This window comes from Halichoerus grypus, chromosome 2 (assembly GCF_964656455.1).
Source record: "Halichoerus grypus chromosome 2, mHalGry1.hap1.1, whole genome shotgun sequence".
In the NCBI taxonomy this organism is placed as follows: Eukaryota; Metazoa; Chordata; class Mammalia; order Carnivora; family Phocidae; genus Halichoerus; species Halichoerus grypus.
In genome coordinates, this window is record NC_135713.1 from 67,448,124 (window position 1) to 67,475,202 (window position 27,079).

At 43.5% G+C, this 27,079-nt stretch overlaps 1 long non-coding RNA gene across 1 annotated transcript in view; it reads right to left on the minus strand.

Moving 5' to 3' along the window:
* Positions 1–27,079, minus strand: part of LOC118555130 (uncharacterized) — a 43,885-nt gene that overhangs the window by 9,072 nt on the left and 7,734 nt on the right. Inside the window, exon 2 of the long non-coding RNA XR_004926818.2 lies at positions 22,590–23,004. This is a non-coding gene — a long non-coding RNA (uncharacterized LOC118555130). The remainder of the gene's footprint in view (positions 1–22,589; positions 23,005–27,079) is intronic.

A 27,079-nucleotide genomic window follows, 5' to 3' on the forward strand; every position in this document is an offset into this window, starting at 1 on the left:
GTGAATACAGTGGAATTAAAGTCAGAGATCTTTTCTTTTGCAGGCATTAAACATGTACAGTACCGCTCCCCAGGCTTTGGTGCAATCCCAAGGGGGAGAAGGAACCCCAATGACAGAGAAGGAATGTGCCACCAATTGAACCAGGAATGGGCACGCAGGGTTCCAAATCAAGTTGGTGTTCAGAAAACAGAATGATATTTCTTCAACAATGGGGTTTATTGGAATGAGTTCAAACATAGCTTTAGATATCCCCCTGGCTCTTCAGTATGCTTTCCCCCAGATGTTACCTCTTAAATCTACCTGAGACACGCACACATCAAGTCCAGGCACTGGATCCCACACCCAACTCCAGCCCGAAGACTCACTCCTGCTTTTCTAGGGGGCAGAGGGGACATCTTCAGACAGGCATCTTAATTCCATAAGGGCTACTATGGTAAAGAGTTAATTTTTCATTTCCTTCATGTCAATTGGCATCTTGAATCCAACATCCCAGCACTCAGTTAATGCTGTCCCCAAGAGGAAAAGCTCAGTTATCCAAATCCTTCTTCCTCTACATAGGATTACTTTCCTGGGGATTCTTTATGGAAAATGTCCTTCAGATCTCTCTTCTGTATCTCTACCACCACAGTCCTATCAGAACTTGACTACTCCTTGCTAATACTATCTTAGTACACTGTCGTAGACACCTCATGAGCACGTACATGGATATGCAGTACCAATGAGGGGAAGAACCATGTAGCCTGTATTTTATTATCTGAATTCAAATCTGTACATTCTAATATTTATGATCGGAATTTATTCCATAGAAAGAGCCTTAAATGTGAAATTCATCTCCATTTTACTATTTTTTAACATGCATTTGTTATCTTTGCATGTAACGGGGTAAGGACATTGTTTTGTCCAAATGCTAACATTAGTTGTGGTAAACCGGCATGGTCAAGAAATTTGTCACAACAGCCAGCCTTTCAACCAGGCATTTGGACTCAGTTCAGTTTGGGAAACCAACCAAGGTCAATGGTTGCTATCTAATAAAGTCAAAGGTCTTTCTAATTAATGCTGCAACAATCACAGAGTGCATTTACTCTAGGCAAAAAAAAAAAAAAGAGTTGATGCTAGAATTGAGTGGGCTATTCTTCCATGGTGGACCGCATTCAATCAGACAACTTGCCAGAAATACAAATTCCTTTTTCAGCACTAAGAAGCCAGGGAGAGGGGTTTGTTTCAAGGGATTAAATTATATTTCAGAAATGTGAAAATGGTAGACTTTGGTGATTAATGGCAGGAAACTTGGATATAATAAGTTATAAGAACCTGTAAAATATGACACTGCCATCGAACAGACACGGGAGTGTAGGGTGTGTTGGCAAGCCTCAAAACCAACATCCTCCAGCAAAGAAAAAGAGACCAGCCTTCTCATGCCCAAAGAGCAAGGAAGGAAAGCAGATGCTTCAGTGAGTGCCACGTGCTTCCACTCGTCCAAGATTGGCTGTAACAAATGACATTTTCAATATTCATAGGGTAGAGAAGGTAACCACTACATTCCCCAAATGATTCGTTACCTTTTATTCATTTGCTATCTATTTATGCTGTCGCAAGAAGGTGGCAAAACAGATTTTCTTGAAGTTTATATGATTCCCAGTACAGATATATTTGCAAATCAATTTTCTATTGATTCTTCATAGCCACCATAGTTTGTACTTGTCAGCATATCCTTTCCCCTGGTCTGTGCTCACTCCTTCACCATCCTAATAGAGCAGATGTTGTATCTAATGTTTTATTTTATGTAACCCTAGAGCTGCAAATGATTCCTGGGCTTCACTTAGGACACGCTGCGGACGGCCTAGCTGTTTTCCTCCCTGGGACATCCAGCAGCCACACGAGCCCCCGCAGCCCGAGACCTATCCCTGCGCCTCCTCTCCCATCTACGCAACTTGCCCCCGGGCTTTACAGTCAGTGTTTGAGAACCATCTTCTGTGATTCTATTTCACCCTGTGTTACCTGAAGCAAAACTCATTATCTGAAAGTTCCATCATCTCAAACTGGCAGATATGTGTTGGTTATCTGTTCTTTTATCTAAGACTGCGTGTTTTAGGCAATGGGGCCTCTGCTGAGTAAGTGCTTTCATGTGGAGAACTTTTTCTGTAGCTCATCCACTCCATTTCCTTAACAGAAGTGGGTCCTCTGAAGATGAAAAAACAAAACAACAGTTTTGAGCATTAAAAGATGGAGACACTGGGTATGCTAAGGATCAGAGATTTTAATACTAATTAGGGGGAAATTGTGGCTCTTCTTCCCTCTCCCTCTTCCACAATGCTTTCTTCCAAGCTCTCTTTCTTAACTGATAATTCTTGAAGTCAAGACATACCTTATAATACTTTGTCAGAGTGTCCTAGGCTTCTAAGACCAGGAGAATAATGACCCTGGTCAGAAAGCTGGCAGAGTTTGGAAAGGCACCAATAAATCAAGCTGAACATTTTTGATAAAATACATAAAGATAAATTGGTAGACAAATGATGGCTAGTTATAGATTTATCAGCAAGGCAGAATTGCAAGGATATTCAGCAAAATGTTAGCAGTGCTTATCACTAAGGAGTATATTTCCAATGATTTTTATTATCTTATGTGTGCTTAAAAAAAAAAAAAAACCTTATTTTTTACAGCAGTTTAAGCTCACAGCAAAATTGAGGGGAAGGTACAGAGATTTCCCATACATACCCTCCCTCCACTCAGCATAGCCTCTCCCGATATCAACATCCCCCACCAGAGTGATGCATTTGTTATCATTGGTGACCATACATTGACACATTTTAACCATCCCAAGTCCATAGTTTACCTTGGGGTTCCCTCTTGGTGTTGTGCAGGCTATGGGTTTGGGAAAGTGTGCAATGACACGTTTCTATCATTACGGTATATACAGGGTGTTTTTGCTACCCTAAAAATCCTCTGTGTTCTGTCTATTCATCCCTCTCCTTGCCCTGATCCATATCTGTTTGGGTATTTCTTTTTCCCAATTTGCCCCAATGAGAAACTGTAGTTTATAATGAGAAAAAAATGTTTTATAGTGAAATAAAAAGAATTGGTCTGTAAAATTTGGAAAACCCAGAGGGTGGATAAGATTCCAACCACCACTTGGACTTCTTACACAATTATTCAAGAGAGAATGTAGAAACTGCTGGCATTCGTAATTCTAGGTCCAGAAATGGGTCACACCACTTCTGCTGTATTCTGTTGGACAAAGCAGTCACAAGTCAGCTCAGATTCAAGTAGGTAGAGGCAGACACTCTGCCTCTCAGTGGGGGAATGACGTGTATACAGGCAGGGAAGGAACTGAAGGCAGTCGTTTTCGAAAAACACCACATATTCCAGAGGGTCTGATAGGGAAGGGAAGAAGTCAAAAGTCTCAGAGTCTTGGTTTCTACCTGATTCTTTAGAATTGTGGAGAGAAAGTCATGCCTCAGAGTTGTCTCAGCCTAAGAGATGGCAGCTAAGTTTCACATTCTCACGCCAAAGTGTCAACAGGGTGGGTGAATTCGATTTAAAAAATAGGCAAAGGACCTCCATAAACATTTCTCCATGAAAGATATCCAATGCCAATAAGTGCATTTAAAAAATTTTCCACATCATTAGCCATCAAGGAAATGTCAATTAAAACCACAATGAGATACCACTTCCCACCCACTAGGATGACTAGAATCAAAAAGTCACATAGTAACAAATGTTGGTGAGGATATGGAAAAAGCAGAACCCTCAGAATACACTAAGGATAAGAAAATGTAAAATGGTATGTAGTCACTTTAAAAAATGGTCTGGCAGTTCCTTAAACAATTAAAATAGAGTTACCTTATGACCCAGCCGATTCTACTCCTCAGTATGTATACAAATGAAAACATTTGTCTGTAGAAAAAACACATACATAGATGTTTAGAGCAGCATTATTCATAGTAGCCAAAAAGTGGAAATAATCCAAATGCTCACTGGCTGATGAACAAAATGTGGTGTATCCAACCAATGGAGTTTTGACCACCAGAAGGAATAAAGCACTGAAAGGAATAAAGCACACAACATGGTACCTGCCACAACGTGGGTGAACCTCAAAAACTATGCTCAGTGAAAAAAGCCAGTCACAGGATACCACATATGATCCAATTCATATGAAATGTCCAGAATAGGCCAATATAGAGAGACAGAAAGTAGATTAGCAATTGCTTAGGCGTGGAGGGTGGATAGAAGGTTAGTAGCTAAAGAGTATGCATTTTATTTTTGAGGTGATGAAAATGTGCTAAAATTGTGGTGATAGTTGCACGCATCTATGAATACATAAAAACCACTGAATCGTACATATAAATGGGTGACGTGTAGGATGTGCGACTTACAGCACAATTTTTTTCTTTTTAGAGAACTGGTCAAAATCATGAAAAATGAAAACAAAAAGAGGGAGGTGAGTAATATAAATTCCTTGGCACCTCCAGTTGTCTGTGGCTGGGGCAAAGTGGCTGGCATAGCCCAAGAGTGGTCTGAGGAAGAGTGACCGTGGCTGGTGCTTGAGAACACATTGAAGATGTGGGTGTAAAGAAAGGACGAGGTTCATAGAAATGGTAAAAAGAGATCTCAGGGTATGTAAACTGGATCCATTTGAGGAATGTACCTTTCTGTGATCAAGAAGGCATAAAATTCTGATTGTCCATAGCTGGGTCCTATGCCCACCCTGAAACTAGACCAAAGAGAGGAGAAGAGGAAGCCTCCAAAGGAAAAGCGAAGTGCCAGCACCGGGAAGGAAAGGAAAGCTGAGCAGTCGCAAGCAAAACATGCCCACTATAAGAAAACAGGTTTGAGGGTTCCATCTCAGGAATTTTAAAAGTCGAATGGAAAAATCTGCCTCAAAAGTGACTGCTTCCTGTACAAGAGGTATGCAGCAGTTGCCTGGAGGGTCTAAATGGATGGCCCTTGTGGTAGGTAGGCAGCTTTAAAAGAAACCCCAATGACTCACTCCCCCTATATCCATGCCCTGGTGTGATTCCCTCTCCTTGACGACAGGCCAGATTTAGTGACTTGCTTCTGGAGAATAAGATGCAGCAGAGATGATGGGAAGTCACTTTCGAGAGTAGATGACTTCCATCTTGGGTGCCTTCTCTCCCTTTCTTGACCTCTTGCTCACTCAGTCTGGAGGGAGCCAGCTGCCAGCTTCTCTGTGGAACCTTGTGGAAGGAACTGATGTCTCTGGCCAACCGCCAGTGAGCACGCGGGACCTGTCAACAGCCTTCTAAGTGAGCCTCGGAGCAGATCCTCCCCGCCCTGTTGAGCCTCGAGCCTCGAGACAACAGCCGCCTCAGCAGCCTCAGCTGACACCTTGACTACAGTCTCATCAGACACCCTGAGCCAGAGGCAACCGAGCCTTGTCAGTTTTCTGCCCCTGAGTCTGTGAGATAATCAGGGTTTGTCCTTTTTAGCTGCTAGGCTTTGGAGCAATTTGTAACACAGAGATAAATAACCAGCACAGCCTTTAAAGCCCCGTCTCATCCTAATAGTACATGAGTTTGAGAATCTTATTTTATCCAAGGGATTACTACTGTGGGATGAGTATGTATGTGTGTACGCGTGTGAACACAAGTGTGTGTTTGTACGTGCTTGCATGTATTTTGAAGGGGAGGCCAGGAAGGTAATGCCTGACATGGAGAAAGGACAATAATTTCAGACTCCAGTCCATATGGATGTTGATATACCCCGGCTCTGCCTAGCAACACACTGCTTTCTGCGAACAGAACTTGCTTCATCTTTCAAAGAGAAGGAAACTGTTGCTGTGACAATGGTCACAAAAGGACTAGAGCGACCCCTCTTAACCATGTCTCATGCCCTATGAGAAATTGCAGCCAGCCCAGGGTTTGGGCAGGTCAAATTAGCCCCTCCCTCACCAAAATGGTTTAAAGTGTAATCAGCACCACTTAGACTTTTTTTCTGATTAGCATGGGAATGGTCAGAAGCTTCTTGAGGACCATTTATCTCCATGATGCTATCCTTTGCTCCACAAGAATATGTCAGCCTCCTTTTCTGCCCAGAAATCTACGACTGCCCATGTTAAAGCCATAAATTACGCAGGAAGCTCCTCTGTGCAGAGATCAAACCTGGATCACTACATGGCTTTTATTCATGCCCAAAGCATGCAGCCTGCCTTGTCCTGGAGAGAGGGGCCCTCCCACAGCAGAAGCTACAGATACACTGTTGACATGATCAGAAGCCCAGTTTTGCTCCTGCTTCCCGCCTGTCCCCAGCAATTAGCCTCTCTCAGAATGTCAGCTCTCAGTCACCCTAAAAGCATTACAATCACAAAAGAACAAGAGCGGGCATCTCAGAGCAGCGAGTGAAGGCCCTTCTGGGATTCTTCTCCTCCAGTGATTCTCAAGTGGCCCCTCCAAAGGGGCAGAAGCCATCACCTTGGTCACCTGAGGCCTCCCAGGTATGGGTTACCAGAAACTGATCCTGAGTTGGTTGGAGGCCACATAGAGGAATCAGGAATGCAGGAGTCCAAGAGTTTTTCAGACATACCATTCAGATGGGCATGTGGAGGGGACCACAGCCTAGAACAGTATTCTGTTCTAGCCTTAGTGAGGATGAGCACTGGGTGTCGGTAGATCGTCCAGTTTGGAAACAATCTGGGGCCAAGGGCTGGAGGGTAGGCCCATTCAGGGAATGACTTCTAGTCTGTGCTCTCTGGCCCCACCACGACACAGCTGAGCTGTCAAGGAAAAAGATTCTTCCCCCGTAGTCTGGAGTTGAGCAAGAGACAAAAGGTCTGGTAATGTGGGTAACAGGACCTCCTGGAGACAGAAGGCCTGTGTTCTAGTTCTGAAGCTTGCTTTGATCAGTTTGCCTTGGTTAAGCTTTTTTTTTTTTTTAATTATAATTAAGCTAAACCCACTCAAATTAGCTTAGGCCGAATCAGGTCTCTGGTATGTCTTGCATAGAACCCAAGGGAAATGAGTAGAATTGAACCACAGAAGAAACTGGATCTTGAACCTAGAAAGAGACCAAGGTTCAAGACAGTTTTTCTCTCTCTCACTCCTTTCCCCTCCCTCCATTTCTCTCCCCCCCACCATCTCTCTCTCTCCCTCCCTCCCTCTCTTCATGTTCTCTCATCTAGCTGTGATGTGTGGCTGTCATTTCTGTCTGCTCTTGCATGCCCACATGAGTTGGCCTTCCAAGCACAAATGTCCTCAGGTCAAAACACTGCTAAACTGACAAGTATTGCTGAATTCCATTTCCAAATTCCCTGGTGAGAGACGCTGACCAGACAGATGGGGTCAGGGGTCTGATCCTGGTCCCATCAGCTGTGGCCCGGAAGAGGGGTAGGGGTGGGATTCAGGCTCCCATGGCACAAGAGAGCTGTCAGCAGCAGCCTCTGAGGATGCGGATGGGGGTGGTAAGAGAGCAGGCATGAGGAGGGGCCTCTTAGGCTGGGCAGACTGGCCCGATGCCCGCATTCTACTACACGGCCTGCTTGGATGCAATTCTTTGAGGAGCTTAAACGTTTAGCCCCAAACTCCTCCCTTGTGATTTCTGAGTTCAGTTCAACAAAGACAAACAACCTTGGGGTAGGATAACATATCCTCACTTTGCCCTCAGGAAGAGCAGACGGTGTCCACACCAATGCAGGAAACCTTTGGTCACAAGATAGGGAACTATAAGGACAAGTGAGAGCGTATAAGCCATCCGCTCATGCACTGCTACCTTCTCTCTCCAGTGCCTAAGCAAGGGGATAGCTGGAGTCTGAGGGAGGTGCTTTAATTAACCTGTTGAGGCCCAGAGGGAATCACTGATAGCATTATCATGGCACTAAATGGATCAGAGGTTCCAAATGTCTTGCTAAGGTGATTGGATCCCCAAAGGCCTAGGAAGAGTCAGTGTGCCGCCCTAAGAAGCCAGCTTACTACTCTAGCAGAGAGCAGATGGGGCGCTGGGGAGGGAAAGCCTCCCAGGCAGCAGGCAGAGGACTCTTCTAAGGTTATTCACACAAGCTGCGAAGACACCTCTCTGGCTTGTGTGGAGACAGGTGCCCCACATTACACACTGAGGCCCTTTTAGGGATTTCTCACTCTAGTACATTCATGTTGGTTTACTTCCCATCTTAGCCCATAAATCATCTCTTTTTCACTCTCCTGTCTTCCTGCAAATGGGTGAGAAATTATATGACCCAAAGACACCATCCCTGGACTGAGGTTTCCTTCAGTGTCAGTCACTTTTGAATCAAGTACATTTAGTTGCAGTCTTGCTATTTTTCTAAATTACTGTCTTCAGCAAATGCTTCAATAAAACAGTCTTTTTATTATTCTGATGGAATTCAGCAAACAGTGTCTATGGGACTTTTGTTTTTTGTGAAGTGCTCTGTTGCCAGGATACCCAGGGTGAAGATGTCAAAAGAAGACACATTGAAAGGACAAGCTATCGTGAATATCCCAGAATCAGCCCCTTGCATACTAATCATCCTGAGTTACCCTATGTTGTTTCTCTTTGCTATAGGAAAGATACCAGAGTCCACAGTTTCTAAATAATAAACTATCCAGAGAACAGAAAACATGTATTATTAAGGAGGGCAATGCATCCTTAACTCTCTTCTTTTCCCTTTTTTCCTTTCTTTTAAAATGTGGTACTAAGACCATTAGAGACAAATTCTGGTGTTCCGTTAATGCAAGTAGGGAGATGAAAGAGAAATAAATTTCTTCACTAACAACTTCAGGAAGAACTTAAAATACAATGACAAGGAAAAGGAAAGGATGAGAGAAATTAAAGCTACTTCTAACAATAGCAGAAGGACTCTGTGGTCACCTAATTATTTTAAGAGCATGTATTGAGCATTTTGTTCACAAGCATTTATTAAGCACCTTCTAGGTACATAGTATGATACTAAGGCCTTAAACTTAAACTAGATACATTTGAGATGATATAGATATAAGGTCTTGTATCCAAACAAATAGAAAATAGAAAAGGCAATTCTACAAGATCAGAATAAAGAGGCTTGAGATTGCATTGGTAGTAACTCCCAAGGCCATAGCAGACAACAGATCTATGATAAGCAAACAGTAATATGTGTGTATAGGGGGAGGGGCAATTTAACTTTGGTCTGTCTCAATAGTAGTTCCCTGATCACATGAATATACTGCACTATTAAAATGTGGGCTAGCGACACTAGATGATACATGAGGGATTTTGTTAATGTAGATACAATACTTCAAAAAAAAAAAAAAAAACTTCAAAAAAGTGTTTCAAGAAAGATTCCAGATGAGACCAATAAGCTTGGTGGTCTTGTGGAGGAGGCTGACCAGAGGCAGTTCTAGAAGCTACAATATCAGAATAATTATTGAAGAAACTGAAGATGTTTAAGCCGGGGGAAAGAAGTTTACAATGTTAGTAAAAATGCTATTGAAGTTGTAGAAAGTGGCAAAATCAACTCTAAACACATCCATCTTGACCAAAAGTTGCCTGAGCTCAAACTAGCACACTTCTCTCATTGCACAAGAGTAGAAACTTGAATGCTAGATTTCCCAGAGAAAGTCAGTTGGCAGTCTCCCCATTGGCCATGCACCACTGAGTCATAACACAGGGCCTGGGCCTGACGGGACCCTTGCTCTCAGACATGGCATCATGATCCAAGTCCGAGGCCTGACCGTGGCTCTGAGGGACTCTTCTCTCTTGGCCAGAGAAGGAGAAAGACAATTCAGAGCGCTATTCTCTTCTGCAGGAGAAAGGTTTCTCTCTTGCCAGTATGTTCTGAGAGAGCCACAGAGAGTTGGAAGTTGTCATTTTGGATTTGAGCTTTCACCTCAAGGAGACATAAAGCAAACACAGATCCTGAACCCCCACTTATGGAAATCCATTCCAAGATTTCTGCCCAATTTTTACAATGCTCATCCACAGAAGCTAACAGAATACAAAAATCATTCTTTTTAAAACTAAAACATCTTTTCCACAATTTGTGCCGAAACATGCTGCAAATACCAGAAGCGTAGCCCACCCGTGACTTCTTAAGCTGTTTCTAAAGGAAGAAATGTCTGCCCTTCCTCCCTTCCTTCTGCCAGCTTGGCTTTTAAAATGATTTGAATACACAGATGAGCAAGAAAAGGTACCATCAGGACTCCCAGAAAAACATCAGACCATGAGAAACCATAAGAATGATAGAATCAACCTCTATTATTCTAGTTATTCAATACTGCATATCATCAGTATTGAGTATAGAAGAAATCAGAATTTTTATATTGAAATCTAGATTAACCTATATGATGGCTTGACTAGCGTATGTTACAGAGTGCTGTAAGGATTAATTACAGTGATTATACTTCATGCCTACTACATATCATTAAAATGATTTTGAAAAGAACGTTAAATTAGTTGTGAACTGAGCAGTATTTTAAAATAGCTTCTCAGCTTTTCAGTATACATAAAGAACTTTAAAAGGTTCATACCTGGGTCCCTCTACTTCCTCTTCCTTAGTTTTTATCCTAAAGAAATAATCCCAAATGCAGACAAGGATTTGTACACAAACAGGTGTATTTCATAAATTTGAAACAAATGAACCCTAATATTTGGAGAATAATTATGTAAGCTTTGGAAAATTAATCCAGTGAAATTGCAATGCAGTAACATTATAACATAGTGTGAGCAAAAAGAAAAAAAAAGGAATACAAAATTGTAGAAATATGACCAAATAAAATATGCCAAAACAGTGGTTGCACATGAATGGTAGAAAGGGAGATATATTTCCCATAATAAACATGCACTACGTTGATGATGAGATGATTAAGTACAGACATGTTGAAGGCTTTCACTTCTTGGGCGGTTATCTTTATTCCAAGTGAAGCAGTCAATGGGTCATAGATACAGAGAAATGTAGACTCTGGTTGTGTCTGGACCTTTACATCTTGCAGACACAGGATGCCTGTCACTGTACTTACTGTAATTCATGTTTAACCAGCTGAAACCAAGTGCCTGGGAACGGCTGGGTCTGGGTCACATTTTCTCTTGGTCTCCCCAGCATGGCAATCTGGCTTCTTCTGTTTGCAGATTAATTCTTTTCTGTTATTGGAGACTCAAGTCTCAGAGCCCCCACAAGCCTTTCCACAGAAATGCCGTGTTTTCAGAGGAAGCGAGCTTGCTTCAAAAGAACATGAGAGAGGGGCTGGAGCATAGAAAAGCATCAAAACCTCAAGACATGAAATACATCGAGAAACCTCCACCATGCCCCGGAGGGAGGGTCGGTGTGCAATTATTGCTGAGCCCTGACTGGAAACAATTTCCATACTATGTTTAAAATCAGCATTCTTGGGTCTTGCACTAGAATTACTTCTTATTCATTTCCTCTCTTACCTCCTAGCTTTCTTCTTTCACTGAATTCTCTGCCCGACTTCCATCACCAAACTTCACTTAAACCACAGCCAGGTACAATCCACCCCTACCCTCACCTCAGGTGAAAAACTGTGTCTTTAAACAAACGTCATAACTCCTTAGGGGGTTTCATGCACACGTCTAGGTGTTTTCATAAATACGTTGACCCAATTAATTCTCACAAAAACTCTATGAGGTGCTATTATTTCTATTCTCTGGATGTGGAAACTAGGGCTCAGAGAGATTTAAATTGTCCCATCAGCCATGGAAAATCCAGGGTTTCAAAGAGGCTGTTTCGTTCTAAGCCTCATTTTTCAACTCTACCACAGCGGGTTTTCCATGGGATATTTGTTCTGGGTTCCCTAGAAGTGGTATACCCATATCATTTACCGTCCAAATTGGGATGACTTTTAGAGGGAAAAGAACATTATTCATAATAATGCCGGGACAACAGGTGTAAATTTGGACGAGCCAAGGAAAACCGGGAATAGTTTTCCTAACTAAGGTGGGAAAGGCATAAAACATAGTCAAGGGCCTCCTATAGGCCACCTTACACACAATCATGTGCGTAAGGACAGAGTCACATACATAAATAAATAAATAAAACGTTGTCGGTGGAATGGAATTCACCTCACGGAGCCATTTTTGTGTCCCAAGCAACCATCCCTCAGAGAACATGGGCAGCAACAATTCAACCAGTACAGCCACTCACAATGAGCATGCTTGAGCAGAAGCCACACTGTTGGGATATCATTACAAACAGAAAGTCTGAAATTGACTTTTCATGATTTCCAAACGGAAGAATGGGCTTCCGCCAATCATGCAGATCCCTGCTTCCTAAAGCTATTTTTTGGTTAAGATTTAAGTGCTAACAAATGTATCCTTCTGTACAAATGGCATGTATCAACACAACATTTTTATTCGGTCCCTGCTTTCCATCACCCCTAGCTAAAAGCACTGTGGGCAGACTGAAAAACACCTGAAACCCACCGCTGGTTGTAGTGACTGGGGCTGAGGCGAGGGCCAAGCCGATGGACAGTTGGATTTCAAAGGAAAATGTGCATCTCTTTCCTTGTACCAGGAGCTAACCATCAGAACATCAGAAGACCTGGAATCAGCTAGAACTTTACATCAAGGGAGAACAATATCCACAGACAGAAGCAATACAGTTCAGCTTTGAAGTGAATGGACATCTCAAGGAAACCCTTCCATGCCCATTCCTCAGAGGGACACGGGAGCCACCAGCCTCCACTGATGAGGGCCTCTGCACCAGGCAAGCTTTGCTCTCTAGCCAAAGAGTCAAATGAGGTTTCAGGTTGAAACAGTCTTGATGGCTCTGTTCTGGAGGCAAATAAACTACTTGCTGTCAGGTAGAAAAAGCTGCAGGTATGACAAGGGACCGCCATAGAGATAAAGAAGAGGAAGATGAGACATTCAAAATGCCTAAGGAAAGGGGAGGGTTTCAGGGAAGTGTATTTGTTATCAGAGTTTAAAATGACCAGAAGAGACCAATAGAAAACTCTTGTGAAATTGAACCAATATTCCATGTCAAAGCTGGAATCTCTAGTTAGATCTCCTGGGGCTTAGGAAATCAATTGGGTGGTATTTAAGTCTACATGTATTACAGCTCCTGAGGAGTAGCTGTGTATAGTCACCACCTTCAGAATAGCTGGCCCTGAGCACAGATTGGTTCCTTCATGTTTTCGCTCATCACACGCCTGTTAGCTACACAGAGGAGGCAACATCACACAGTGGTCAAGAGCCTGGTGTCTGGACTCAGAATATATGATTTCAAGTCGTGGTTCCAGCACTTCTCAAGTGTGTGACCTTGCAGGGGCGACTTAATGGCTCTAGGTTTCAATTTCTCCTCAAAATGTGGGGAGGGGGCAATAACGGGGCTGAACTCACAGGAGTGTTGGAGAATCAAGTGAGTCAATGTATATGAAATGATAAAACAGTGCCTGGCAAGTGGTACGTACTATGTAAGTGTTGATTATCATTATGAATAACGGAAACACATTGATTGCTTTTCCACAACTAGACCGATTGTTCATGCTTGTTGTTGTTTGACTCCGTCCTATTCTGGAAAGAGTGTGACACAGCTAACAGAAACAAGTAAAATACAGTAGGATGGCATAATTTTCAAGTGGGGACAAAAGAAGTAAAAGCAAGGGTGGAGCTGAAATTAAGCTAGGATCCTTATTGCTTGTATTTTTCTTTCTTTCATTGTGAATCGACCTCTCCAAGGAAAGACAACAGCAAGACAGAGACATGGGGAGGGGAATCCTCACGTAAGATATGCCCTATATTTGATGTTACAGTCTATTCTTACATAACTTTCAGGTTGATGGCTCATTATTGCTTCCTCTGAAGACAACATTTTTCCTGGTTTTGTTCTCTTTCCTTTGTATCACTGATCCTTAACATTCATGCCAGAAATGCAGAGCAGAGAGGAGGAATAAGCTACTAAAGAGAAGAGGGGGAGGCAGGGAGGAGGTAGAAGCCAAGAACAAAGGCAGACACAGAGCAAAGGGAAGGAAAAGGGTCAGGAAGTCTAAGGGGCTTAAAACACTCCCCGCCCAGACCTCAGAAGATGTGCCCTATCTCTGCCAGAGTCCTCTGGGGGCTCGCAGGATCTACAGGGAACTCCCAGCCTGACCTCTGCTTCCAATTAGTGCTGCCCATTAACATTTTCATGAGGTGATGCATTTGTCTTCTGAATATGGTAATGATGTCAGTGTTCTTTCTAGTCTTGGGAGAATTTATTCACCAAAAGTGTCTGCTCCAGGAAGCAATTAGGAGAGCACTGTCTTAAAGAATTTTATTTTATTTATTTATTTTTTTTTTAAGATTTTATTTATTTATTTGACAGAAAGAGACACAGTGAGAGAGAGAACACAAGCAGCGGGAGTGGGAGAGGGAGAAGCAGGCTTCCTGCTGAGCAGGGAGCCCGATGCAGGGCTCGATCCCAGGACTCTGGGATCATGACCTGAGCCGAAGGCAGACGCTTAACGACTGAGCCACCCAGGCACCCCTGTCTTAAAGAATTTTACTGTAGCTTGAACATCAGGATTAACTTCAGTGTAGGTCATGCTTATGTGTCACATAAACAAAGAAGTTATTGATATTCTAGAACTAGATGATTACAATAACAACTCCTGTTTAGATTCATGAAACTAGAGGGGACCTTTTAGAGACCAGTGAATCCTGCTTCCTTATTTTGCAGCTACGATGGAGTGATTTTCCCCAGACTGCCCTACCTTGTTCTCATCAGAGTAGGAGCAGATTCACAAAAGTAATTTTTTTTTTTTTTTGGTCAGAAGAGATTAATGGAACACAAGGCATGATTTTCTTCTTTTTTCAGTTTTATCTATGCATGAGCATCTCTCACGGCTCTAAGCTGGGTGTGTCAGGATGTTCACTACAGTTGCTCTGTAGTGGGCCATTTGGGACCTTTCCAGCAGCCATCTGTCACTGTGGCCATTGTTATTTCTCATAAGAATCAACCATGATTTGAGAAGAGTTGCCACTCATCAGGGGAAACCATATCACCAAGATGATTACATTGCAAAGCATAGTTTTGTTCGAAATGTAGTCCGTAAACTCTGGCTGGAGGGCTAAAAGGTAATTCCATACTTACGTACATGAGCTTTATGCCACCTAGTTTTCTCACTGCTCAGGAAACATGGTGGCAAAAGGAGTGGCCTCTGGAAATAGACTGCCTCGGCTATCAGCTACGTGATCTTAGGCCAACCTCTCCAAGCCTGTTTTCTCCTGTGTGAAATGGAGACTCTCACAGCAGTACCTATGGCATATGGTTATTGTGAGATGTGAATGAGATAAGCCAAGCACTCGTACATGGAGGCATTAAATGAAGCAAAGAAGTAAGTCAAGGCTGGGGAGTAGACAGACACTCATTTAGCATAAGAAGGTAATCAAAGGAAATGCCATGCTATGAGGAGATTCACCTTTGTCATGCAAGACATCCAATTGTGTTTTTTAGTTATTCCACTGAGGACAGATATCTGAGGGTCTTCTCCCTCCCTTCCTTTATCCTCATGATATGGTGCTTTTACTGGTATCCTTTTCCCCCTTCCTACTCCATTCAAAAAAAAAAAAAAAAACACTGGATGGATTGAACAAAAAATTGCTGATCTCCCATGTTTTGAGGCTGGACACAGGAAATTGCAGAAACATTAGGAATGGTGAGAAAAGGGGTTAAAAGCACTGACAAACTGTAGGGTTTGTCCAAGGAAGGAGGGAAGGACATCTAAGGATATGACATGCCCAAGAATCTAGAATGCAACTGTGGGCACAGGGAATAGCCAAAGGAATACATTTTTGCTTCACTGGCCAACTGGGGGGTGAAGAAGGAATACATATTGTTTTTCTCCATCCTCACCTCCAAATTCTAGCAAGTACTTGGATTTCTCCATTTAGAAGTGGGAAGGTAGAGAGAAATAGGTACAACATTTGGCAACCATCAGTAATAACTGACTCAGAAAAGAATTATCATAGGATGATAAAATAGTTAGGTAAATGTTTGATGGGAAACAGGATATTTATACAGCTTCCAAATACTAATTAGAAAGAAAAAGTGGTAACTTTACAGTGGATGCACCATAACCACACAATCCAAGTTAGCATCACCAATAATGAGACAAACTGACATCATGGGCCTCCTGGTATGATGCATTAGGCTGGACACAGTATTACCCACATAGTATTCCTGCCAAAAAGCCAGAGAAACAAATTAAGGAGCATTTTACAAAACAACTATCTAGGTACTCTTTCAAAATGTCAAGGCCATGAGAGACAACTAAAGGCTGAGGAACTATTCCAGATGAAAAGTGACCAATGAGTAGAATGAGTGATCTTAGATTTGATCATGGATAAAGAAAACATGATATAAGAGATGTGATTGAGGGGCACGTGGGTAGCTCAGTCAGTTAAACATGTGACAGGTGATTTCAGCTCAAGTCATGATTTCATGGGTCGTGAGATCAAGCCCCGTGTCCAGCTCCACACTCAGTGAGGAGTCTGCTTGAGGATTCTCTTCCTCTCCCTCTCTCTCTGCCTCTCTCCCTGCTCGAACTCTCTCTCTCTCTCAAATAAAATTTTTTTTTAAAAGAGATGTGATTGAGATGAGGTCTAAATATGAACTGTATATTAGGGAATATTATATCAATGTTAAGTTTCCTTAATCTGATCATTATATGATGAGTAAGTAAAAGAATATTTTTGTTTCTAAGAGATATACATAGAAGTATTCAGGGGTCAACATCATGGCATCTCAAATCCTTTAGCAAGTTTCATAAGAAGAAGGAAGAAGAGGAGAAAGAGGGAAGGGGGAGAAGGAGTAGAAGTGTGATGGGAAGTTCTGCAGAAAGAGAGAAACAAAGCAATGATTGCAAAATGTTAACATTTGTGAATCTAGGCAAAAGGTATATAAAGTTCATGACATTATATTTTTCTATTAAGTTGGAAAATTTTTCCAAATAAAACATTTGTGTAAAACATTACATAAATAGAGAAGAAGAGAGCAGGAGATATGTATAAGACAACAAGGTGATTGCAAGATGGATTTGTTATTGAAGGCACCATCCCCTTCCATGAAAGGTCACTGGCTCGGATCACATTTCACTTGGGGGTGCTTGGCTAAGCTCCCATTTTGGTGCAGTCTCCAAGGGTATGACTGTAAATCACTGTGCTTTCACTAAACATAGACTGCTGATTTTGTGTGGCCTTAATATTTTTGAATTTATTCTTTTTTTTTTTTTAGTAGCACTCTTATGCTGCCTACCAATCAGGAAAAATCTGTTGAAAAAAAGTTTAGGAAGGCAGCAAGACATCTTCAAAAAGTATATATACATGGCTTAAATATTTCTGTTCTCTTGAAACTTTATGTGTACTTTCTTTGAGTGGGTGCTTGCCAGTTGGAGTTGCACATTGTCTTTCCTACATCAAGCACACTCACACAACCCATACATCACCAATTATTTCCAGATTCGGTTTCCTTAAAGTTGAAAGTGTCTTTCTCCTAGATGTTTACTTCTTTTCAATCATTTACAGGTATCTCGCCCACTAATTTCATATAGACTTTTAAAGCACTTGACTTTCTTGAATTCCTCCAAAGCACTCAACTTATTTTTCATCAAGAAAACTCTCTTTCCTTAAAGGTATCATCAGTTTATGTAATATTTAATTAAATTCTATAAGTACAATCTAAAGACAACTAGATGGAAGAAGTTCAGAAGCAAACACAATTGGCTCTTGGAAGCACATGGGCACACAGCTAACTGAAGGAGCAGAAGCACAAAGGCATGATGCTGAGCGGCCAACTGACTATGTGTATTCAGGGTGTCCCAAGCTGCCATCACCATGTATTAAAAGAGAAGAAATGGAAGACCATCGGTTAATTCCATAAGGAGTTGGGTGTCAGTGAAGTGCTTCCTCCTTAGGAGATCTTCAATATTTACTTATTTTCAACAAACAGAAGATTTGTTATTCTGCGAGGGTAAAAACATCTCTTCTGGTGATGAAAATTAATTCTCTCTGAAGTTTACCGCCTACACCAGAGAAACTAAAATAAGGACTGGTGGTTTGGTTAACATAGAGCAACTGAGTGCCTACTCCGCGCCAGGAGCTATTCTGGCGGGGGGTGGGGGGTGGGCACAGGTTTCCTCTCCTTTCCGCAGCCGCCATCTTAGTGGCTCTAGTGCTGGGGCAGCTGGGTCCCCCTTCTTTACCCCACTAGAGTCTGCAAAAAATGTCTGCTTGACTCTCTAAGTAAGGAATTAATTCAAGGCTGTCCTTTTTCTCTTCTGAGAGACGAGAAGGATGAAAACGTGGGAGTTTTTTACCCTGTGTCGAGTCAAATGATGTTATCATTTGCCACATGTACAACATGTTGTTTATGGAACAGTCAATTGATCATGACGCCTGAAACCAAGTGATAGATGGGCCGTGGCTGTAGCAGCAGCACAGAAACAAGGAAAAATCGCCATAATTAACATACGGAGGCACACTGATGCAATTTTGTGTCTTCCTTTATTTAAACAACTTTCTAAATTTAAGATGATTCCTTTAATTAATCATAGAGTGAAGGCTTTTTAGTTTCCAGTATTTATCTCTGCCTTCAAATCACTTAAAAAAGACCGCTGCGGCTGTTAGTAGCAAGAAGTGGGGAGGCGACGGGGAGGATTAAAACCTGTGTCAGAGAACACAGCCATAGGTGGGCCACCCTCCCTCTGCGTACACACACCGGAGGACCTCTGGGCTCCAGGCGTAAGAGCATCCTTAAGAATGGCTCTTCCTTCCTCTCCGTGAATTAAATCCTACACTTTGCTAAACGCTCAAATCAAGTCTCCCTTCCTCTGAGCAATTTTCTGCCCCTACTCCTGTCTCATGGAAACATAAAAGTGCATTTCATGAATACTCTTCAGCAATGGCAGAGGTCAAAATCTTATTTTATCAATGAGTAAACCAAGACTGGGAGAGAATGAATAAATAGCACAGACACTATCATATGGTAGAACCAAAGCAAAACCCAAAGTCTCCTGTGTCCCAGCTAAGGGCTCATTCCAGGAGACCATGCTCTCCTTCTTATCATGTGAGTCCTTATTCATTCAGACTCTGCGTTAACTGCCCTGAACTTGCTTGCCATCAGAATGCCTCTGCTTCAGGTATGTGGCACGTGACCACCCAGTTAGGATGCAGGTTCCTTGAGGGCAAGGACGGTGCCTTTCATGTCCTCTGCATGCACTTAGTGAGGAGTCACTGATTTAAGGACGGGTGGGTTTAATGAGCTAAATCTCAGATCAGACTGCGTCGGAGGCTTCCTCCCAAGAACCCGCGGGTCCCCCACTAATCTCACACAGCACATGTCTTCTGATTGCATTTCCAGGCCCCCCCTGTGCTTTTGATTAACTTCTGTATTTTTCAGCCGTTGTATTGCCAAAGCATCCATTTTGTTTCCCCAGGTGGGATATAGAACTGTAGGTAACAGGCAGTTAATAAGCTTAACAGGTAGGGACAGAGGCTCATTAATGGTTGCTCTGTGATTTGTGGCCGGTCCCCCCAGCACCTAAATCTTGAAATAAATATATTCAGAGACTCCGCTATCCCAGAAGAGGACATGGATCATTTTTCTTTCATTAACAATGGAGCCGCTACAGCAACATTTTTATTTATACGCACATTTCCAAGCCTAAAAGCTTGTCCCTTTAAACCTGCTTGCACTAAATTTTGATCAGCCCTTGATGAAAGAAGACTTATGGATTGGAGACAACCTGGTAACCATCTGTGCCCAATGCATATTAAAGGAAATGTAAATTCACAAAAGGCTCCCCAGCATATATCAGTTTATCCACCCAGGGAAGACAGAGGATGATTACATAATCTGGGACCAAATCTCCAGATTCCAAAGGGCCATGTTAATGAAGAACTTAAAGCAGAGAGGTGTCTTCAAAAAAAAGAAATTTCTAGATAAAAGGTGGATCCAACTTTCCCCTCTCTCTCTGGTTATCTATCTGATGTGCGAGGCACTTTGGAGGTCTGCGTCCAACCATAAGACCACATGCACAACACACAAACACACATATAAATACACATCTCTGAGCCCTAGTGAATGAGGGTCCAGGCAGGCATAATATGTTATGACCACCCTCTAGTACCACACCCCTTCCTTCTCCCTCCCTTGTCCCACTACCCTATGACCATAGCCTCGGAGCTGCTCTGGCCCCAGATTGCTAGGTATACAGTATGATCCAAACTGAGGCAATCATCACATCCCTCTCTCCCAACCCTTTTACCTGCACGGACTTAATCTAAACTAATCAGATTCCTTTCTGTGACTTTGGAATTGGCACTGAGAGGCCTGGCTCAACTGTTCAGCAGAACTGAGGGTTTTGCAAAACTGGGAGCTAAGAGGTGGCCCTCTTCCGCCACGTGCTCAAGAAATAGCAAACACTGGTGCAGTGAGAGAAAAAATGAAGCAGAAGCACAGTGGCAGGTGGAGAGCCAGAGCCTGGCAAGTCCCGGAGTGAAACAAAGAGAGAAAGAAATTGTGCTGCTTTCTGAGCATTTTCCAGGTGCTGGTCCTGGCCTGCCCTGGGCCTCAGCCTAGCCACATGTTCTTCCCTTCGGTTTCAGGCAAGAGCCCCATTCTCTTAGCATCAGTCCACCATTCTGCCTGGTTTGTGTGCAATCACAAAGAGCCTTTGAGGAAGACCCCTGGCCAAGTGAGGGCAGGGCCCAGTCCAGACTTCAGGGCCATGCTGGGCTGGGAACCTGCCCACCGCCTGGCCTGACCAATGCCTGGCCCGTTTCAGAGCCAGATCCTCTTGCTGCCTCTGAAAGAATCTCTTCAACGCTCTCTTTGCCAGAAGCATGCGGAGCTAGAAGACAGGCACCAGGGCTGAAGGAGAGAGCCTCTGGCAGAAGTGGGAGCAAAACCAGAGATGGCTGTTGACAACAGCCTCACTCCCTAGCTGGTCTCAAACTGTAACTTACTGCAGATCCCCTGAAGTGTCCCTGAGTTCTGCCCTGGGGTCAGGGACAAGGAAGCAAGCCCAAGTCCCTACCGTGGGCAGGCGCTCACGCCTGGTCACACCAGGCTTCAGCGCCAGGGGCTAGAACACAATCCCCCTGCCGCAAAGCCACAAGGAAAGAGAGGTGGGTAACTCCCTTGCTCTCCACCACCTTGAAGGCCTATTCTTTCTTTCAAAGGTATTTTATTCACTATTCTAATTTTATTAAAAGCTCAATACCCAACCTGGTCAAAGTTGTGTCTTTCCTTCGTTCTAACACATATTCTAGGATATGATCACTGAACTTAAACCTCCCCAAGCAAAGCCAAAGCATGTCCACTCCCGGATTTCTCCGAGACACCCCATCGCCCATCTGCCCCATCTCCCCCACCCCCCCTTCTTTGATAAGCCTCCCCATTCATTCTGCAGACTGCCTGAGCCAGAGGGAATGATTCAGTCCCACCTGGGACACCTTATCCTTGGAGTGCTAAATACAAGTTAAGACTCGTGACTCTTTTCAGCTCTAATCACAGACTAATTTCTCTGATAAAGCCACTCCAGATTTCTATTCAGCTCAGACCCTTGGCATCAGGCCTTGGAGCTGTTCTGGGCCCTGGCTGCAGGGCAGATCCTGTGATCCCAGCTCAGGCAGTCACTATATCCCTCCCCCTCCAGACCTTTTTACCTGCTTTGTTTTGATTATCTTAAAATCCTGCCAAACCCATTAGGGCTAATGCTTAGCTGAAAGCAGCCACGACCTCCTGTCAGAGCTTGGCACTGCAGAGGCATCCGTGACTAGGAGGAAGCTCCTGATCTTCTCTGAAAGGGGCCAGCAGCCTTTGCTTCCAAAGGGAGGAAGGTGGGAAGCAACAGTGGAAAAGGCACCTCCCGCCCAAACCGCTGAAGCCAAAGGCTCCCCTCCCCCAACAGCTCAGGCCTCCGTGGGAAGGACAGAAGCAGCTGCAGAACCAACAGCAGCCTCCTGATTCAGAAAGTCCACAAGCAGCTCTCTGAGTTTGTAATCAAAACAAAAGCACACCTGTGTTTTGGCAAGCTTCAGAGGGGTTAGGAGTGGGAGCAAGAGCAAGGTGGTGAAGAGAGCAGTGCTTTGAGCCTATGGCTGCACAGATACACCACAGCAATCTGGCACCATGGTGCTTGGTGACCTTGAGGGGTCACCCAACGGACCCTTGACAGGCGGCAGATTCACAGTTGATTTACCTGCAACGAGGGTGCCCTCAGGAACTCGGCGCCCAGTCAAAGACCCTCACAGCCTGTCCTTCCGTGGCTTAGTGTTGTTCCACTTTAACATTGAACAAAAGCTTCTGTAAGCCTCCCCTTCGTTCTTGGCTCGAGAATGTCCTTCCCTCCCCCTACTCAAATCTGGCACATTCTCTAAGACCAAGCTTTAGTTACTTTTTCTCAAAGCCTGTCTTGGCTACCTACTGGAGCCTTCAAGTGTCCTCCTACAGCCCTTTCAGATGGCTGCACACAATTTTGCAGACATTTTATACTCCTTTGTATTGTTCTCCATTATTATGTCTGTGTTATCGCTGTATCCCTCCGTATTATAAGCTCCTAGAGCCCAAATCATTTCAGCACACTCTTGGATTTCCATGACTGATTAGAAAGAAAAATAAATAAAACAGTGACAATACACATCCCAGGGAATGGTTTCACACTCCTTACCATTCATACTCTGAGTCAAGAGAACACAGCACTCTGTCATTTCCAAAGGTCACAAAAAGGTCACATGACCTTGGTCAGCCGACGGAGGTCTGGCAAGCCTTGTCCATATGGATGTCCCTGCTGTCTATTTCTGTGTAATCCTCCCCTCAGTGAGGGAGTCAGTGGTACAAACAGTGGTGCCTTCCAATCCATAATTGCAGCATCTTTCTTTAGTCCCAACCGTGGAGTAGCTCTGGGTCTCCCGTTTTGGCAGCCAAAGGCCTTATCTGGCTCCTTCCAACTGCAAGAAAGGGTAACAGGACCACGAGCCTCCTGCAGCTGCGGGGATGGGCCACAGGAAGCTGGTAATCACTGGAAATGATCACAAGGACTCTTCCTGTTTGCTTCACCTTGAGTGTCCTTGGAGGGCCAGGCCCTGTTGAGAGAGAGTTGGGGAAATTGGAAATGAGGCTTTGAAATGAAATTCTGAGTAGAGCTAGCTGAGTAGACCCTCACAGATAAAAAGCCCTAAACAACAGAAAGACAGCACGCCCCACCCCCACCTCACTCTCCAGGACCCACACAGTCATGCCTGGCTGTGGCCTGTCAACAGTCCCACCTTCCACCTGCCCTAGGAAGCAAGGCACAGGGACCCTCCTGAGCCTCGGACACACTGATCACTCGCAGGGGTTGAGGAGGAAAAGAAAGAAAGAAAATCCATTCAAAGTCAGATTCTAGCAGAGTCCAAATAAGAGGACTTAGATTTTTTTAAAAGTAAATCTAGAAGGACCTAGGACCTCAGTCATTGGCTAATTTCCCCGTACTCAATCCATGTGGACAATATATGTTTAGGCTCAAGTGTTTCTAGATTGGGGTATGAAGTGAGGAAATATTATATCTTTTATTTCACCCTGAGGAGGACAAACCAATTCCCAGGGGCAGCATTGCTGGGGAAGAGGAACATAGCATTAAAAAAAAAAAAGAGAGAGAGACAGAAAAAAATAGAAATGAACACATCCAAAAATGCCTCTAAGACTTTAGTAATATCTTTGTGTGTACCTTTGACAGAGCTCTTGGCTCTAAGAGGCCTAGCCAGGCCTCTTTGACTCTGGCCTTCTTTTTCCTAGAAATGCCCTGTTATCTGCTCACCGCCTCCCGCACATACCACACTCCGAGACTTCTGCACACCATTCGGCTCCTCACCACTCACACACCAGCCTAGCAGCTCCACGGCTGTCAAGAGAATTGCCTGTTATCAGGCTTATGTGAGATTAAATTTAGTCATTATCTTGGAAGAGAGTTATCTCATGTTGACAAAATCCCTCAGAATTCACTGTAGAGAACTTTAATTTCCACATTCAAATGAGATTTGAATTTGATCAGGCATCAATTAAACACTGTGCATTACTCAGTGACCTAACTTCTGAAGAAGAGGCACCGCCTGCTCTCTGCTCATTCAGCTCCAGGGTTTTGTTTCCTCCTAAAACCATCCTCGGAGGCTATAGGTCAGAATCGGAAATAATGGGCAAGCCATGTGCAATACTACATGTGGGTTTGATTGCTGCTTTTAAAAAGAGCCTCAGCATTCTCAATTATAGGCTCACTTTCGTCGGTCAACTCAGTCCCCACGGGGACAGCACCACGCGGCATTTAAGAGCAACCCGGCAGGCCTGAGTCCAGTTCTGACTCCATCACATCTAGCTGTGTCAAACCAGGCGCGACAACGAACCTCTCCAAGCTCAGGTTCCTCATCTGTCCCCTGGGAAATAACAATGACGTAACAAATGCAACAAGCTTAGTACAAGGCCAGACATAGAAGAAGCGCTCAATAAACAACAGCTGCCACTTATCCGTATTCATCATTTTCTACATTTAATTATTTATTTATTCAATTGTCGGATAGTTGTGGAGCACCTACCAAGCCATGTGGAAGATGCTGGGGACAGAGAAATGAAAGCATGTGGCCTCTGCTCTCAAAGAGCTTATGGTTTGGGGGTGAGACATATTTCTTAGCAAGTTTATGAGATTGTGTGTACAAAGGGTTAGGAGAATATTGGAGCAGGGGCATCCAAATTTGGCTGAATAAATCAAGAAAGGCTTTATGGAGGAGGTAGCTGTTGAGTTCAGATCCAAGAGATCAGTGTGTGTTGGGGACACAAAGGCAGGGAGAAGATAAGGCCCCGCTCTAACTTATTTGTACCCAGAGCGAAGACCTGCTATGATGGTTAATTTTATGTCTCAACCTGCCTGAGCCACAAGATGTCCAGGTACCTGGTTAAGTATCATCTCTGGATGTGTCTGTGAAGCTGTTTCCAGAACAGATGAGCATTTCAACTGGTAGACTGGGTAAGGCAGATTGCCCTCCCCACAGAGGGTGTTCATCAACCAACCCACTAAAGACCCAAATAGAACAAAAAGCAGAAAGAAGTTGAATTGCTCTCTCCACCTGACTGCTGAGCCGAGACATCAGTCTTCTCACACTGGAACTTATACCATCAGGTGTTCCTGGTTCTCAGACCTTTGGCCTCAGCCTGGAATTTACACTACTGGTTTTCCTGGAATTCCCGCTTGCAGACAGCACATGGTGAAATTTCTTAGCCTCCATAATCATGGGAAACCAATTCTTCTTTGGAAATCGTATATATATTTATTAAACATAAACATAAATATATATATGTTCTGTTTGTCTGGAGAACCATATCTGCACAGAGCAGATGCTCAATAAATGTTACCTGAAAGACAAATTAATGAATGGAACATTCTAGGATTATTGTCTTATTTTCAGGAATCAGATCAAATTTTGATGGAGAAAGGATTAATAAGGAGGAAATGGAAGTTCCCACATGAATCTGCTCCAAAGCCTTCTTATTTTCCCCTGGAAAAACCCCAAGACCCATTGGATCATCTCATACATGTTAGATCACAGGACATACCCAAACACACTTTTCTAGGTCTGTGACTATCCCATAATTAGTTTATACTCAGGCGACATTGGCTCTTGCTGAACATCATCATTTTCACCTCCCAAAGCAGGGGGCACTTACTGTAGAGTTTGGCTATGAATCTCTATCTCTGGTAGAACCACTCAGCACTTTTCAAAACAAAGAATTTAAACATATGGTTCAGGAATTCAGAAGAGCTAGAGCCAGTCCTCAACTCTGTAAGCATATCTGATGTGGGAGCAAAAGAAGGGCTGGGCTGGTGGGTGGGGAATGGAGGACATCTGTGAGGAAAGGCTTCTGCCAGGTTCCTCTAGGGAAAGGGAACTAGGATGGACGCAGGTACTTCCCCTAATCCTCTAGGCATTGCATTTTTTTAGTAATCATTTTGCTTTCCCCTACACATGCACATCCTTATGGGTAGAAGCATTATCTAAATGTATATTCAATACTTGGTTTATTGTTGACACTCAAATATTGAACAATGGTGAAAACTGTGCACATATAAGCAGCATTTAGTTGGCTAATAAAGGTGAAATAAACATATCACATACCAGAAGAAGTCTCGTGAGGTGCCAGTCGTGGGGATTCATCCATATACTCCCTGGCTGTTCAAGATCACACAGTAAATACAGTACACCAGAAGGCATGAACCACATGTTCTCCATATTCACTGTTTTTGGTAGGCACTAAAAGTAACTTCAGGATCTAGGTGAAAGGGCAGGGTAACATGGCTGCATAACCCGTTAATTATGGGGTGGGGGGGAAGAGCAAGAATGCCTTGCTCAGTGGAGTGTCCCATGAAGGGTTTGTGAAGAGCTCTTTCCCAGGGAAAGAGCAATTTGGATGCTGTTCCCATTGATTCTCTTTCGCGTTTTTTTCTAAGCTCTTCCGTGAAGAGGATTCTGAACAGAAATTAATCTCCAAGGGAAAAGTAGCAGCATCGATAATAAATTTTTTGTAACTCCATTTGTAGCTCCATCCTTCGTCTGACCTTGGGCATGAGTTAGGAGAGAGTTCCAGACAGAAGAAATGCATTTTGAAAGCTGGAGAGTCCTTTGTTGCTCACTTGAAAGAGTTAAGTCTGGGTCTCTCAGGCCGAACAGACTTCCCTGCCTATGCTCCATTAAAACAATCGGGCTGCTTCTCTCTGTGAAATGACCATTTTTGTCACTCGGTGAGACTCCTTTTTCCTCAGAAAGGTCTCCTTGGCAATGTTAGCACGCACGTGAACTCTCATTCTCACGTGTTGGTCAAGACCACGCTTGTTAATTAGATTCCATGGTGACTTGGATGCATGGTCAAAATCACTTTGCATTTGTCTCATTAACAACTTCACACTTAGAGTCAGGCTTCCTGTGAGTCTCAGCTGCCTGGGGAGGGTGATGTGGGAAGAACCAGAAAGGGCCCACCACCCTTGGCCAAAGATATCTGCACTGCCCAGGAGCTATGGGACCAGAAATTTTGCCATTTTCAATCTGTTTTTGCAGAGTTAGCATAACCTTCCCAAGGATTTCTATATTTTGTATTCAGCAAATATATATTAAGCATCTTTCATGCACGGGCCTTGTG